The sequence below is a fragment of the Bombina bombina genome, chromosome 4 (assembly GCF_027579735.1).
Source record: "Bombina bombina isolate aBomBom1 chromosome 4, aBomBom1.pri, whole genome shotgun sequence".
NCBI classification, from domain to species: domain Eukaryota; kingdom Metazoa; phylum Chordata; class Amphibia; order Anura; family Bombinatoridae; genus Bombina; species Bombina bombina.
The window spans coordinates 524,983,255-525,000,812 of NC_069502.1; positions in this window are offsets into that span (position 1 = coordinate 524,983,255).

A 17,558-nucleotide genomic window follows, 5' to 3' on the forward strand; every position below is an offset into this window, starting at 1 on the left:
AGGCACCGCCACTGCCGCAGCTCAGGAAGACAAGGGAGCTGGATCCTCCACACCTTCACCGGCTTTGCGTAACCTCAACTGCATCCGATACATCCATACAGAAAAGCAGCAAGCCCAGCACGTCCAACAAGTCTATGATATGGATACTACCGCTCAGCCAATCATTGAGGGGAGTTCCGATGTGTGTACAGGTAAGGGGAAATTCAGAGGCTTGTTCAAAGCAAAAAGCCTATTACTTCACTGTTCAAAGGCTAGTGGCTTTCTCGAAAGGGAAATTTTAGTAACAAAAGGAAGAAAAAAGGAGAGAATACTGGAATGCCTTAAATTAAAAGTCCAACTTTAATGGTCCAATTTAAAAAAGCTTGACAGAATTTAGTAAAAGTTGTCTGACATGTTTCGGCCAATGGACTTAATCTTAGACATAAACTCCTTTAATAAAAAAAACGCAGTACTAAAATTCTATTGGATGCTCTTAATTACAATCATTGCTTAACAGCTGAAATTGTGAATACTTGTTGACGATTGAGATAAGTTGTTTTTTAATGGCCTTATACATTAGGTTTCAAACTCATATGTTACACATTAATAAAAACAACAACTATGGAACAATGTAAATTAATCTAAACCTAAAGATAATATTTATACACAAAAGCAATAAGCTTCATAAGTTTGTTAGCAAGAAACAAATAACAACAGCAAAAGAGGCTTGCAAGTAATATAATATATTATAACAATGGTAATGTTGACATCCTGCTGCACATCTGTTGAGTGTATGCAAAACAAATGCAATACAAATAAATGTGTAATTATCACGATAAAGGTGCAATGCAGTTGTGAAAAATATTATCAATGCTACAAAAACATATATGTACATTGGCTGATTTGAATTTGGATTTAAAAATCAGTCAATAGGAATGCATGGGTACTCCTATATATATAAGTTTTCTTCTGTGAAAAGCACACTGGTCTAAAAGAGGCTGCTTCCGGGTGGTAAATCGCCATAGAACAAGCCACTGAGCTGTTGTTCGTTCCTGGTAGAGTGCTTCTCTCTTTGTATACTCCTATATACCTCACATTCAAAATTCAGTGTTCAGCAGATGACCGCATGAAAAGGACAATAGACGAAAGATCAGAAGATAAGAACAAATTGATGAAGATAGAAGACCACCATCACCTGAATCAAGATAGAAACCACCTGGTGCCCTGGATGAAGGTAAAAAACCAAAGCCACCAAGATAGAAGAGGAGCACAACAGTTGGCTATCACGAAGAAGCCAGATTTAAGCTTGGGGTTTAATGGTAGGCTTTTTTGGGTTGTTTTTTTTTAGAAAACGGGGGTTTTTTTGGGCAGCAAAAGGGCACTGTCCTATCAAATGCCCTACTTAGGGCAAGGCCCTACAAATGCCCTTTTTTGCAGGATAATTATTAGAGTATTTTTTTTAGCTAGGTCTTTTTGTGGGGGTGGGGGGTTACATGTAGAATGGGGCAGTATTTTTGTGGTGAAAAAGAGCTAAATCGACAATGCTCTACAAAGGGCTATTTCTATAGTTTATTTTAGTGTTAGTATAGTTTTTTTTAACTTTGTGTTTTATTTTATTTTTTTTAAATTGTGCTTTAGTTTTAGAATAGGCATAACTGTGTTTTTTTATTTTTTGGTAATTTTTTCATTTTTTTATTTTCTGTAATGTTAGCTTTTAATGTAATGTTAGGTTGTTGTTTTTTGTAACTTAGGGGTTGTTAGGTTAGGGGGGTTAGCTGGTTATGATGGTTACAGGTTAGTGGATACTTTTGAATGTGGGGCTTTGGTGGTTTAGGGGTTAATAGTGTAGTAGGTACTTTGCAATGTGGGGGTGTGGTGATTTAGGGGTTCATAGTGTAGTGGGTACTATGCGGTGGGCTTTGTGGTTTAGGAGTTACTGTAATAGTGTAGTTTTGTGCAAGTTTTATCTCTGGCCAAACTCTTTAGGCAAACTTTCAAGTTGCGTAAAAAGTTTGAGCTTTAAATGTGAATGCGTTCAAATGATCACATTTACTTTCAACTTGTAACATGAGTGCACTTTGTTGCTCAACAACGCCGATAGAAAATATGGGGAGCGTAATATCACTGCAAGTTTGTGCAAACAAATATGGGGCAATTTAAACAGCAAGCCACTCATGATAGCACACCACTCTTAATCTGGCCCTTAATGAGTGTATGAGAGGTAGAATGAGTGAAAGGGGAGAACGAAAAGATAGAAAGTTTTACCATAGAGGTGGAATGAATTGCAAACATAGGTAGATTCCTTAGAGGAGATAGGTAAGGTTGCTCTTTGTACAAAGTGTAAAGGCAAGTAGAACATCATGGAGGAAAACAGGCCATAACACATGAAGGCTATAAACAGAGCAAGCAACTGGTTGGGGGAGAAGAGTGAGAATAGTTGTAATCTAAACTTAGTAGCTTCCATCCACTTACTGGAAATTGACTTTCCAGATGATGTGTTTTGCCCCTCCCAATAAGGGGTTGCCCAGGATCAGCATGGTGACTGTGCTATGCACATAATGGTATAAACAACTAATATCCTCTACAACTTCACATTAGTAAAGCGATACAGCTCAAAGGCTTGCATGCATATCATTTACACTGTGGAAGGTACGATATCACAGAACGTAGCATTTGGATAAAAAACACTGCCTATATTTACAGTACCTGCAGGATTGCTATGTATCCGGGACTTGCCATATGGAGGTATTTTTTTATTAAGTCCTTTTGGCCCATAACGATTTTACATCTGACCATACATTATCTCAGCACTTTTTAAACTCTGTGGTATATTTGGAATGTGAAGGCGCACTAAAAGCTCCATACTTTTGGAACATAGTTACTGGCACAAGCAGTTCTGAGCTTGTTTGGAGGCGTACTACATGCACTAAGAGCCTCCTTATTTATGAGACTGTATATACCGGATCACTGCCCTAATAGAGACTGGTGGATATTCTGCTTAAGGTGTTTTTTATGGATGCGTTTTACATGTAGGTGATGGGATTTATATAAAGCTAAATAAATAATAAACACAAAAAATATTTTGCAGCTCTATTACGGCTTTTGTCATTCTTTAGCAATTGACTATATATAAATTGCTATTTCTGTTTTACTTTATATATGCCATATGTTATGATGACTGCCTGCAGATTGCACATATATTTTGTGTTAAGATAACTTGGAGTGCAACAAAAATTGTTTGTATATGCAAAAAATAAATCAAAATTGGTGATTTTATTGCATTAGTCTGAATCAGAATGTACATTTCTAATAAATATGTCACCAGGTAAATTAGATGTTTAGGTCATCAGTAACAAATACTGAAGGGCCTTAGGAGAAAAATAGTTATTTCATGCTGTTATGTAAATAATCATTTTAAAAATAATAAATATATCAGAATAAGCTTTTTGCACTTTTAATTAAATGCCCAGAGATCTGGCAGTTGTCTTTTAGCCATACAACACTTGATTCACTGGTCTCTCAATAGTTAGCTAGTGTCTCCTGATCATTTGACAGCAAACCTATGTATGCAAGTAAAAAGCTTTGAGCACAGCACCAGATTTCGAACTCTCACAAATGAATAATCCAGAGTGCACATTGTTAAAGGGTTTCTGCTTCCCCTAAACAATAGCATATGTTATATGAACACAACAACGCTTCTGTTCTAGTGAATGTAATGCCTCTTTATTATAGTGACAGTACCATAAACAACAGCAACATGTTGGGCTAGAGTGAGCCCTTAATCATGCTACAGATACAATGGTTACAAACATTTTATTTAAACACTCAGTAATTGATTAATTACTTACATATGCAAGGGCATGCTATCTAATACAGAGTCATCTTTCTACCGCAATCTAGTGGTGTTAAAAAACAAACTTATATTTCCAGTCGCTCAGCACCAAACAGATGACTTCTGACTTCTCAGAAACAAGTCTCTTGGTCATTATACTACATTCCTTCTATTTTCTTGATATGAAATTTGAATTATTTCATATATGTGTCAACAGTTTATATTTGCTATTACGTTTTTAACTTATCTGCTTACTATCAGCTTTCAATTCCTAACAAATCATAAAAGAATATTTGTTTTCAATTTAATCTCAGATAAGAAGAAATAATATTGATGTGCCTATATGTATTACATTAATAGAAATATTCAAAAAGCTAGAAAAAAAATCAGTATTAATGTAGTAGATTAAAAACCCTTTGTAAGTTGTACAGTATACACTATATTAAAAGAGAAAAGGGAGGACACTATTAGAATTATCCGCCCAAATGTCATCCAAACCAAGTGAGTAGTTAGGGAAATTTAGCTTCCAAATTTTCTTATTTGCTATTGTTTGTTTATACACAAATGTCTCAAAATGGGAAATGAGACAGTAACAATGACATTTGCTAATCATTGCTATTTTTTTTTTTTATTATTATTTTTTTTCCTGCTCAGCAGTTAAATGATATTTAACAGGTGGTTGCTAGTGATGTCGTGAATAGTTCGCCGGCGAATAGTTCCCTGCGAACATAGCATGTTCGCGTTCGCCTCGGCGGGCGAACATATGCGATGTTCGATCCACCCCCTATTCATCATCATTGAGTAAACCCTCCCACCTCCTGGACAGCATCCATTTTAGATTCATTCGGAAGCTGCATTTTTAGTGAGAGGAGGGACAGTGTAGCTGCTGCTGATTTAATAGGGAAATCGATAGCTAGGCTAGTGTATTCAGTGTCCACTACAGTCCTGAAGGACTCATCTGATCTCTGCTGTAAGGACAGCACCCCAAAAAGCCCTTTATAGGGCTAGAACATCAGTCTGCTTTTTTTTTTCTTGTGTAATCTAATTGCAGTTGCCTGCCTGCCAGCGTGTGTGTCAGGCTCACAGCGTATACTGTGCCCACTTGCCCAGTGCCACCACTCATATCTGGTGTAACAGTAGTGTACATTTAAAAAAAACAAAACTTTTTTGACTGTGAAATAATAGCAGACAGCTGCCAGTACCCAAGATGGCCGCCAATAAGGCAGAAGGGGAGGGTTAGAGAGCTGTTTTGGGGGGATCAGGGAGGTTGGGGGCTAAGGGGGGATGCCACACCACAGCATATGTAAATATGCTAAAAAAAACATTTAAAATTTTTTAAAAACCTTTTATTTTAGTACTGGCAGACTTTCTGCCAGTACTTAAGATGGTGGGACAATTGTGGGGTGGGGGAGGGAAGGGAGCTGTTTGGGAGGGATCAAGGGGTCTGATGTGTCAGGTGGGAGGCTGATCTCTACACTAAAGCTAAAATTAACCCTGCAAGCTGCCTACAAACTACTTAATTAACCCCTTCACTGCTAGCCATAATACACATGTGATGCGCAGCAGCATTTAGCGGCCTTCTAATTACCAGAAAGCAACGCCAAAGTCATATATGTCTTTGAGAAACCTAAAGTTTGTGAAAAAGTGAATTTTTTTTTTTTTATTTGATCGCATTTGGTGGTGAAATGGTGGCATGAAATATACCAAAATGGGCCTAGATGAATACTTTGGGTTGTCTACTACACTACACTTAAGCTAAAATTAACTCTACAAGCTGCCTACATGCTCCCTAATTAACCCCTTCACTGCTGGGCATAAAACATGTGTGGTGCGCAGTGGCATTTAGCAGCCTTCTAATTACCAAAAAGCAACGCCAAAGCCATATAAGTCTGCTATTTCTGAACAAAGGGGATCCCAGAGAAGCATTTACAATCATTTATGCCATAATTGCATAAGTTGTTTGTAAATAATTTCTGTGAGAAACCTAAAGTTTGTGAAAAAGTAAACAATTTTTTTTATTTGATCGCATTTGGCGGTGAAATGGTGGCATGAAATATACCAAAATGGGCCTAGATGAATACTTTGGGTTGTCTACTACACTACACTTAAGCTAAAATTAACTCTACAAGCTGCCTACATGCTCCCTAATTAACCCCTTCACTGCTGGGCATAAAACACGTGTGGTGCGCAGTGGCATTTAGCAGCCTTCTAATTACCAAAAAGCTACGCCAAAGCCATATAAGTCTGCTGGCATGTCTGGCACACAGTGTTGGGGCAAGGGTCCATCTGACCACTGATACCTGGTCTGCAAAGCATGGTCAGGGCAGGTATATCAGCTACACTGCGCACTGTGAAGCGGGCGTAACCCTTACACTACCTGATCGATACAACATCATACCTGATGTTTTAAAGCACGTTATTCCAAACAATTTAGGAATTTTAGGTGCCCTTTATGGATTAAAACCAGACTCTGCATCAACTATGTAATTTTCCATGGGAGTTTTGCCATGGATCCCCCTCCGGCATGCCACAGTCCAGGTGTTAGTGCCCTTGAAACAACTTTTCCATCACTATTGTGGCCAGAAAGAGTCCCTGTGGGTTTTAAAATTCGCCTGCCTATTGAAGTCTATGGTGGTTTGCCCGGTTTGCCCGTTCATGAACTTTTGCAGAAGCTCGCGTCCGCCGTTCGCGAACCCAAATTTTTAGGTTTGCGACATCACTAGTGGTTGCTATTAGTGATGTCGCGAACTGTTCGCTGGAGAACGGTTCCCGGCAATCTTAGCTTGTTCGCGTTCGCCGCGGCGGGCGAACATATGCGATGTTCGATCTGCCCCCTATTCATCATCATTGAGGAAACTTTGACCCTGTATCTCACAGCCTGCAGACACATTTGAGCCAATCAGCAGCAGACACTCCCTCACAGACCCTCCCAGCTCCTGGGCAGCAGCCATTTTAGATTCATTACGATCTTGCATTGTTAGTGAGAGGAGGTTTAGTGCTGCTGCTGCTGATATTATAGGGAAATAGATAGCTAGGCTAGTGTATTTAGTGATTTAGTGTCCACTACAGTCCTGAAGGACTCATCTAATCTCTGCTGTAAGGACAGCACCCCAAAAAGCACTTTTTGGGGCTAGAACTTCAGCCCAAAAAGCCCTTTTTAGGGCTAGAACTTCAGTGGGTTTTTTTTTTATTTGTAATTTTATTTGCATTTGCCTGGCTGTCAGCCTGTGTGTGAGGCTCACAGCATATACTGTGATTAGTGCCACCACTGATATCTGCTTAACATTAGTGTAAATTGAAAAAAAAAAATACTTTTAAATAATTTTGCTAGTGTAATCTAATTTCATTTTCTATCAGGCCTGTGTGTCAGGCTCACACAGCATATACTGTGGTTAATTGCTCTGTGCCACCACTGATATCTGCTTAACATTAGTGTAAATTAAAAAAAAATAAACTTTTAAATCATTTTGCTAGTGTAATCTAATTTCATTTTCTATCAGGCATGTGTGTCAGGCTCACACAGCATATACTGTGGTTAATTGCTCTGTGCCACCACTGATATCTGCTTAACATTAATGTAAATTTAAAAAAATAAACTTTTAAATAATTTTGCTAGTGTAATCTAATTTCATTTTCTATCAGGCCTGTGTGTCAGGCTCACACAGCATATACTGTGGTTAATTGCTCTGTGCCACCACTGATATCTGGTGTAACATTAGTGTAAAATTAAAAAAAAAAACTTTTACATCATTTTGCTAGTGTAATCTAATTTCATTTTCTATCAGGCCTGTGTGTCAGGCTTACACAGCATATACTGTGGTTAATTGCTGTGCCAGCAGCCACCATTCATATCTGCTTAACATTATTGTAAATTAAAAAAAAAAAAAACTTTTACATAATTTTGCTAGTTTAATCTAATTTCATTTTCTATCAGGCCTGTGTGTCAGGCTCACAGCATATACTGTGGTTAATGGCTCTGTGCCACCACTGATATCTGCTTAACATTAGTGTAAATTTAAAAAAAAAAACTTTTACATCATTTTGCTAGTGTAATCTAATTTCATTTTCTATCAGGCCTGTGTCTCAGGCTTACACAGCATATACTGTGATTAATTGCTCTGTGCCACCACTGATACCTTGCTAACATTATTTTAAATTTAAAAAAAAAAAAACTTTTACATCATTTTGCTAGTGTAATCTAATTTCATTTTCCATCAGGCCTGTGTGTCAGGCACACATCATATACTGTGATTAATAGCACCACTTATATCTAGTGTAACATTAGTGTAATTTTTTTAAAAAAAAACTTTTACATCAGTCCTCTTCTAGTGTAATTTTAGTTGCCAGGCCAGCCTGGCTGCCACTAGTGCCAGCCTGTGTGTCAGGCTGCCAGCATATACTGTGTCTACTTCCATCCTCAGTGCCAGCACTCCTATCTGGTGTAACATTAGTTTAAATTTTGTAAAAAAAACTTTTACATCAGTCTTCTAGTGTTATTTAATTTTAGTTGCCGGGCCAGCCTGCCACTAGTGCCAGCCTGTGTGTCAGGCTGCCAGCACATACTGTGCATACTTCTATCCTCAGTGCCACCACTCCTATCTGTTGTAACATTAGTGTAACTTTTTTAAAAAAACTTTTACATCAGTCTGCTAGTGTTATTTAATTGCAGTTGCCTGTCTGCCAGCGTGTGTGCCAGGCCCACTTTCCAACTAGTGCCACAAATCATATTTGTTATAACAGTATTGTAAATATTTAAAATAAAAACTTTTTTGTCTGTGAAACATCAGTCATCTAGTGTAATCTAATTCAGTTGCCTTCCTCCCAGCATGTGTGCCAGGCCCACTTGCCTACTAGTGCCACATTCATATTTGTTATAACAGTAGTGTAAATATTTAAAAAAATATATTTTTTGACTGTGAAACATCAGTCTGCTTGAGTAATATAATTGAAGTTGCCTGCCTGCCAGCGTGTGTGCCAGGCCCACTTGCCAACTATTGCCACCAATCATATTTGTTATAACAGTTTTGAAAATATTTTAAATTAAAACTTTTTTGACTGTGAATCATCAGTCTGCTAGTGCAATTGAATTGAAGTTGCCTGCCTGCCAGCGTGTGTGCCAGGCCCACTTGCCAACTATTGCCACCAATCATATTTGTTATAACAGTTTTGAAAATATTTAAAATTAAAACTTTTTTGACTGTGAATCATCAGTCTGCTAGTGCAATTGAATTGCAGTTGCCTGCCTGCCAGCGTGTGTGCCAGGCCCACTTGCCAACTAGTGCCACCAATCATATTTGTTATAACAGTATTGTAAATATTTAAAATAAAAACTTTTTTGACTGTGAATCATCAGTCTGCTAGTGCAATTGAATTGCAGTTTCCTGCCTGCCAACGTGTGTGCCAGGCCCACTAGCCAACTAGTGCCACCAATCAAATTTACTATAACAGTATTGTAAATATTTAAAATAAAAACTTTTTTGACTGTGAATCATCAGTCTGCTAGTGCAATTGAATTGCAGTTGCCTGCCTGCCAGCATGTGTGCCAGGCTGTAACACATATTCTAGTGGTATATGTCCCTTTAAGACCAGCTCTAGTGTGGTAACTCCCTTCAAGACTTGCTCTATAAATTCCCACAATCCTTAGAGCACCTGGTCAATTATTCTGTGTTTGTGCAGAGACTAAGAAGCTTGTCTACATGAATTATAGCTATCTCATTTAACCTTCATTCCAATTTATCAAGGATATATTTAGAAAATAGAGGACATTCATTCCTAACTGCTTCCTGCAGAATCTCAAGTCTCAATCCTGCATTACCTTAGAGACATCGTTCACCATTACCCACAACCTTCAGCTGCTACTGAATACTGGAATTTGACCATCCAACTCGGATTAAACTTCCAAAGACATTCCCTGCTGAATTGCGGTTACAACCGCCAACAAACAAACTTAACAAGCCTTGTTTCCAGTATACTCGTAGCTGCCGATATTCCACGCTCCTCATTGGGCATCCGTCTCACACCCCCAGCGTGACGTCACGGCTGAACTGAAAGAGGCCTCAGAGACGCTGCAGCTTTGCCGAAAACGCTGAGTTCACAAACCAACTAACTGGGAATAAGCGGGCACTCCTTCCAAAAACGTGAGTAACGGATAAACCCTCACTTTGTTTTCTGGTTTCTTCTTGGTTGCAATATACTTGAACTGCTCACCGTGCAAAACCAGATTTAAAGAGACAGTACCATTACTTCATTGCAGCCTATCTACAAACAGTTAAAAGCCTTAAAACAACAATTGATAACCTCCTCTATCTAAAATCTTAAACTACAAATCTAAATAATTACAGGACTTATTAACCTCTCCTGTAACCAACAAACAAGATTCCCCTTAAAGGGACATTTCACTCAATTTAATATTCAGTACACATTCAATAGGGGAACTGCAGTTGTGTTCCAAACATATTAACTCTTCAGTTAAAGGAATTACATTTCTTCAGTTCAGCTGCATTACACAGGCCCACTTGCCAACTAGTGCCACCAATCATATTTGTTATAACAGTATTGTAAATATTTAAAATAAAAACTTTTTTGACTGTGAAACATCAGTCAGCTAGTGTAATCTAATTGCAGTTGCCTTCCTCCCAGCGTGTGTGCCAGGCCCACTTGCCAACTAGTGCCACCAATCATATTTGTTATAACAGTAGAGTAAATATTTTAAAAAATATATTTTTTGACTGTGAAACATCAGTCTGCTAGTGTAATCTAATTGAAGTTGCCTGCCTGCCAGCATGTGTGCCAGGCCCACTTGCTGCCAACCAATCATATTTGTTATAACAGTTTTGAAAATATTTAAAATAAAAACTTTTTTGACTGTGAATCATCAGTCTGCTAGTGCAATTGAATTGCAGTTGCCTGCCTGCCAGCGTGTGTGCCAGGCCCACTTGCCAACTAGTGCCACCAATCATATTTGTTATAACAGTATTGTAAATATTTAAAATAAAAACTTTTTTGACTGTGAAACATCAGTCAGCTAGTGTAATCTAATTGCAGTTGCCTTCCTCCCAGTGTGTGTGCCAGGCCCACTTGCCAACTAGTGCCACCAATCATATTTGTTATAACAGTAGTGTAAATATTTTAAAAAAAAAAATTTGACTGTGAAACATCAGTCTGCTAGTGTAATTTAATTGAAGTTGCCTGCCTGCCAGCATGTGTGCCAGGCCCACTTGCCAACTATTCCCACCAATCATATTTGTTATAACAGTTTTGAAAATATTTAAAATAAAAACTTTTTTGACTGTGAATCATCAGTCTGCTAGTGCAATTGAATTGCAGTTTCCTGCCTGCCAGTGTGTGTGCCAGGCCCACTAGCCAACTAGTGCCACCAATCGTATTTGTTATAACAGTATTGTAAATATTTAAAATAAAAACTTTTTTGACTGTCAAACATCAGTCATCTAGTGTAATCTAATTGTAGTTGCCTTCCTCCCAGCGTGTGTGCCAGGCCCACTTGCCAACAAGGGCCACCAATCATATTTGTTATAACAGTAGTGTAAATATTTGTTAAAAAATTTTTTTTGACTGTGAAACATCAGTCTGCTAGTGTAATCTAATTGAAGTTGCCTGCCTGCCAGCATGTGTGCCAGGCCCACTTGCCAACTATTGCCACCAATCATATTTGTTATAACAGTTTTGAAAATATTTAAAATAAAAACTTTTTTGACTGTGAATCATCAGTCTGCTAGTGCAATTGAATTGCAGTTTCCTGCCTGCCAGCATGTGTGCCAGGCCCACTAGCCAACTAGTGCCACCAATCATATTTGTTATAACAGTATTGTAAATATTTAAAATAAAAACTTTTTTGACTGTGAAACATCAGTCAGCTAGTGTAATCTAATTGTAGTTGCCTTCCTCCCAGCGTGTGTGCCAGGCCCACTCGCCAACTAGTGCCACCAATCATATTTGTTATAACAGTAGTGTAAATATTTGAAAAAAATATTTTTTGACTGTGAAACATCAGTCTGCTAGTGTAATCTAACTGAAGTTGCCTGCCTGCCAGCGTGTGTGCCAGGCCCACTTGCCAACTATTGCCACCAATCATATTTGTTATAACAGTTTTGAAAATATTTAAAATAAAAACTTTTTTGACTGTGAATCATCAGTCTGCTAGTGCAATTGAATTGCAGTTGCCTGCCTGCCAGCGTGTGTGCCAGGCCCACTTGCCAACTAGTGCCACCAATCATATTTGTTATAATAGTAGTGTAAATATTTTAAAAAAAAACTTTTTTGACTGTGAAGCATCAGTCAGCTAGTGTAATCTAATTGCAGTTGCCTTCCTCCCAGTGTGTGTGCCAGGCCCACTTGCCAACTAGTGCCACCAATCATATTTGTTATAACAGTAGTGTAAATATTTAAAATAAAAACTTTTTTGACTGTGAATCATCAGTCTGCTAGTACAATTGAATTGCAGTTGCCTGCCTGCCATCGTGTGTGCCAGGCCCACTTGCCAACTAGTGCCACCACTCATATTTGTTATAACAGTATTGTAAATATTTAATAAAAAAACTTTTTTGACTGTGAAACATCAGTCTACTATAGTAATCTAATGGAAGTTGCCTGCCTGCCAGCGTGTGTGCCAGGGCCACTTGCCAAGTTAGTGGCACCACTCATATTTGTTGTCACAGTACTTTTAATATTTAAAAAATAAACATTTTTGACTTTGAAACATCAGTCTGCTTTTTTGTGTCAGGCTCACACTGTATAGTGTGCCCACTTGCCCAGTGCCACCACTCATAATTTGTTTAATAGTATTGTAAGTGTACATTTTAAAAAATATGACAGGCAGAAGCAGGCCACCCTGCAGGTGCCGTCGTGGTCGTGGTGCTGTGATTCCCTTTGACCCTACAACTATGCACAGTGTTCAGAGGCCAGGTGCCAGGGACGCGAAAAGTTCTGAGGAGGACCTAGTTGAATGGCTAACACAGGACACCCAATCTTCTACAGCTTCTGCTCCTAGTCCTAACCTTGATGCACCATCCACCTCCAGCTGTGCTTTGGGCACCTCTCAAGTGACCAGTGCTACTCGCCCGCCTGTCGCCACCACCAACACTAGCACCACAGCCGCTTCACTTGATCTGTCAGAGGAGTTATTGACACATCAGCTGGAAATGAGTGATGCGCAACCATCATTGACAGAGGATGTAGATAACAGCGATATGTCTCAGTCAGGCAGCATTACTGACATGGACGTACGGTGTGATGATGATGATGATGATGTTGTACCCGCTGCTGCTTCCTTTGTTTATGTGTCGGATACAAGTGAAGCGGTTGATGATGATGTGTCCGTGGATGTCATGTGGGTGCCCGCTAGAAGAGAAGAAGAAGAGGGGGAAAGTTCAGATGGGGAGACAGAGAGGAGGAGGAGGAGACGAGTTGGAAGCAGGGGGAGGTCATCGCAAGGAGCTAGTGGCGCAGTCAGACAGCATGCATCGGCACACGGGGTCAGCCAGAAGGCACGCCAATCAACGCATGCTGTTGCCACCACCAGAATGCCGTCATCGCAGAGCTCAGCAATGTGGCATTTTTTTGTGTGTCTGCCTCTGACAACAGCGATGCCATTTGCAACCTGTGCCAAAAGAAACTGAGTCGTGGGAAGTCCAACACCCACCTAGGTACAACTGCTTTGCGAAGGCATATGGTCTCACATCACAAACGTCGATGGGAAGAACACATGAGTAGAAACAGCACACAAACTCAAAGCCGCCCTCCTAATCCTGGTCCAGCATCTTCAGCCACATCAACCACTGCTGTCCTCCTTGCCCCCTCTCAACCATCCTCCACTCAGTCTCTCTTACGTAGCAGTTCCTGGTCATCTGCCCACAGTCAGGTGTCTGTCAAGGACATGCTTGAACGTAAGAAGACAATTTCCCAAAGTCACCCCCTTGCCCGGCGTCTGACAGCTGGCTTGTCTGAACTCTTAGCCCGCCAGCTTTTACCATACAAGCTGGTGGAGTCTGAGGCTTTCAAAAAATTTGTGTCTATTGGGACACCGCAGTGGAAGGTACCTGGCCGAAATTTCTTTTCACAAAAGGCAATCCCAAACCTGTACTCGATTGTGCGAAAGGAAGTAATGGCATGCCTGGCACACAGCGTTGGGGCAAGGGTCCATCTGACCACTGAATTTGACCATCCAACTCGGATTAAACTTCCAAAGACATTCCCTGCTGAATTGCGGTTACAACCACCAACAAACAAACTTAACAAGCCTTGTTTCCAGTATACTCGTAGCTGCCGATATTCCACGCTCCTCATTGGGCATCCGTCTCACACCCCCAGCGTGATGTCACGGCTGAACTGAAAGAGGCCTCAGAGACACTGCAGCTTTGCTGAAAACGCTGAGTTCACAAACCAACTAACTGGGAATAAGCGGGCACTCCTTCCAAAAACGTGAGTAACGGATAAACCCTCACTTTGTTTTCTGGTTTCTTCTTGGTTGCAATATACTTGAACTGCTCACCGTGCAAAACCAGATTTAAAGAGACAGTACCATTACTTCATTGCAGCCTATCTACAAACAGTTAAAAGCCTTAAAACAACAATTGATAACCTCCTCTATCTAAAATCTTAAACTACAAATCTAAATAATTACAGGACTTATTAACCTCTCCTGTAACCAACAAACAAGATTCCCCTTAAAGGGACATTTCACTCAATTTAATATTCAGTACACATTCAATAGGGGAACTGCAGTTGTGATCCAAACATATTAACTCTTCAGTTAAAGGAATTAAATTTATTCAGTTCAGCTGCATTACACAGGCCCACTTGCCAACTAGTGCCACCAATCATATTTGTTATAACAGTATTGTAAATATTTAAAATAAAAACTTTTTTGACTGTGAAACATCAGTCAGCTAGTGTAATCTAATTGCAGTTGCCTTCCTCCCAGCGTGTGTGCCAGGCCCACTTGCCAACTAGTGCCACCAATCATATTTGTTATAACAGTAGTGTAAATATTTAAAAATATATATTTTTTGACTGTGAAACATCAGTCTGCTAGTGTAATCTAATTGAAGTTGCCTGCCTGCCAGCATGTGTGCCAGGCCCACTTGCTGCCAACTATTGCCACCAATCATATTTGTTATAACAGTTTTGAAAATATTTAAAATAAAAACTTTTTTGACTGTGAATCATCAGTCTGCTAGTGCAATTGAATTGCAGTTGCCTGTCTGCCTGCCAGCGTGTGTGCCAGGCCCACTTGCCAACTAGTGCCACCAATCATATTTGTTATAACAGTATTGTAAATATTTAAAATAAAAACTTTTTTGACTGTGAAACATCAGTCAGCTAGTGTAATCTAATTGCAGTTGCCTTCCTCCCAGTGTGTGTGCCAGGCCCACTTGCCAACTAGTGCCACCAATCATATTTGTTATAACAGTAGTGTAAATATTTAAAAAAAAAAATTTGACTGTGAAACATCAGTCTGCTAGTGTAATCTAATTGAAGTTGCCTGCCTGCCAGCATGTGTGCCAGGCCCACTTGCCAACTATTCCCACCAATCATATTTGTTATAACAGTTTTGAAAATATTTAAAATAAAAACTTTTTTGACTGTGAATCATCAGTCTGCTAGTGCAATTGAATTGCAGTTTCCTGCCTGCCAGTGTGTGTGCCAGGCCCACTAGCCAACTAGTGCCACCAATCATATTTGTTATAACAGTATTGTAAATATTTAAAATAAAAACTTTTTTGACTGTGAAACATCAGTCAGCTAATGTAATCTAATTGTAGTTGCCTTCCTCCCAGCGTGTGTGCCAGGCCCACTTGCCAACAAGTGCCACCAATCATATTTGTTATAACAGTAGTGTAAATATTTGTTAAAAAATTTTTTTTGACTGTGAAACATCAGTCTGCTAGTGTAATCTAATTGAAGTTGCCTGCCTGCCTGCCAGCGTGTGTGCCAGGCCCACTTGCCAACTATTGCCACCAATCATATTTGTTATAACAGTTTTGAAAATATTTAAAATAAAAACTTTTTTGACTGTGAATCATCAGTCTGCTAGTGCAATTGAATTGCAGTTGCCTGCCTGCCTGCCAGCGTGTGTGCCAGGCCCACTTGCCAACTAGTGCCACCAATCATATTTGTTATAACAGTATTGTAAATATTTAAAATAAAAACTTTTTTGACTGTGAAACATCAGTCAGCTAGTGTAATCTAATTGCAGTTGCCTTCCTCCCAGTGTGTGTGCCAGGCCCACTTGCCAACTAGTGCCAATAATCATATTTGTTATAACAGTAGTGTAAATATTTAAAAAAAAAAAATTGACTGTGAAACATCAGTCTGCTAGTGTAATCTAATTGAAGTTGCCTGCCTGCTAGCATGTGTGCCAGGCCCACTTGCCAACTATTCCCACCAATCATATTTGTTATAACAGTTTTGAAAATATTTAAAATAAAAACTTTTTTGACTGTGAATCATCAGTCTGCTAGTGCAATTGAATTGCAGTTTCCTGCCTGCCAGTGTGTGTGCCAGGCCCACTAGCCAACTAGTGCCACCAATCATATTTGTTATAACAGTATTGTAAATATTTAAAATAAAAACTTTTTTGACTGTGAAACATCAGTCAGCTAATGTAATCTAATTGTAGTTGCCTTCCTCCCAGCGTGTGTGCCAGGCCCACTTGCCAACAAGTGCCACCAATCATATTTGTTATAACAGTAGTGTAAATATTTGTTAAAAAATTTTTTTTGACTGTGAAACATCAGTCTGCTAGTGTAATCTAATTGAAGTTGCCTGCCTGCCTGCCAGCGTGTGTGCCAGGCCCACTTGCCAACTATTGCCACCAATCATATTTGTTATAACAGTTTTGAAAATATTTAAAATAAAAACTTTTTTGACTGTGAATCATCAGTCTGCTAGTGCAATTGAATTGCAGTTTCCTGCCTGCCAGCATGTGTGCCAGGCCCACTAGCCAACTAGTGCCACCAATCATATTTGTTATAACAGTATTGTAAATATTTAAAATAAAAACTTTTTTGACTGTGAAACATCAGTCAGCTAGTGTAATCTAATTGTAGTTGCCTTCCTCCCAGCGTGTGTGCCAGGCCCACTCGCCAACTAGTGCCACCAATCATATTTGTTATAACAGTAGTGTAAATATTTAAAAAAAATATTTTTTGACTGTGAAACATCAGTCTGCTAGTGTAATCTAACTGAAGTTGCCTGCCTGCCAGCGTGTGTGCCAGGATCACTTGCCAACTATTGCCACCAATCATATTTGTTATAACAGTTTTGAAAATATTTAAAATAAAAACTTTTTTGACTGTGAATCATCAGTCTGCTAGTGCAATTGAATTGCAGTTGCCTGCCTGCCAGCGTGTGTGCCAGGCCCACTTGCCAACTAGTGCCACCAATCATATTTGTTATAATAGTAGTGTAAATATTTTTTAAAAAAACTTTTTTGACTGTGAAGCATCAGTCAGCTAGTGTAATCTAATTGCAGTTGCCTTCCTCCCAGCGTGTGTGCCAGGCCCACTTGCCAACTAGTGCCACCAATCATATTTGTTATAACAGTAGTGTAAATATTTAAAATAAAAACTTTTTTGACTGTGAATCATCAGTCTGCTAGTACAATTGAATTGCAGTTGCCTGCATGCCATCGTGTGTCCCAGGCCCACTTGCCAACTAGTGCCACCACTTATATTTGTTATAACAGTATTGTAAATATTTAATAAAAAAACTTTTTTGACTGTGAAAC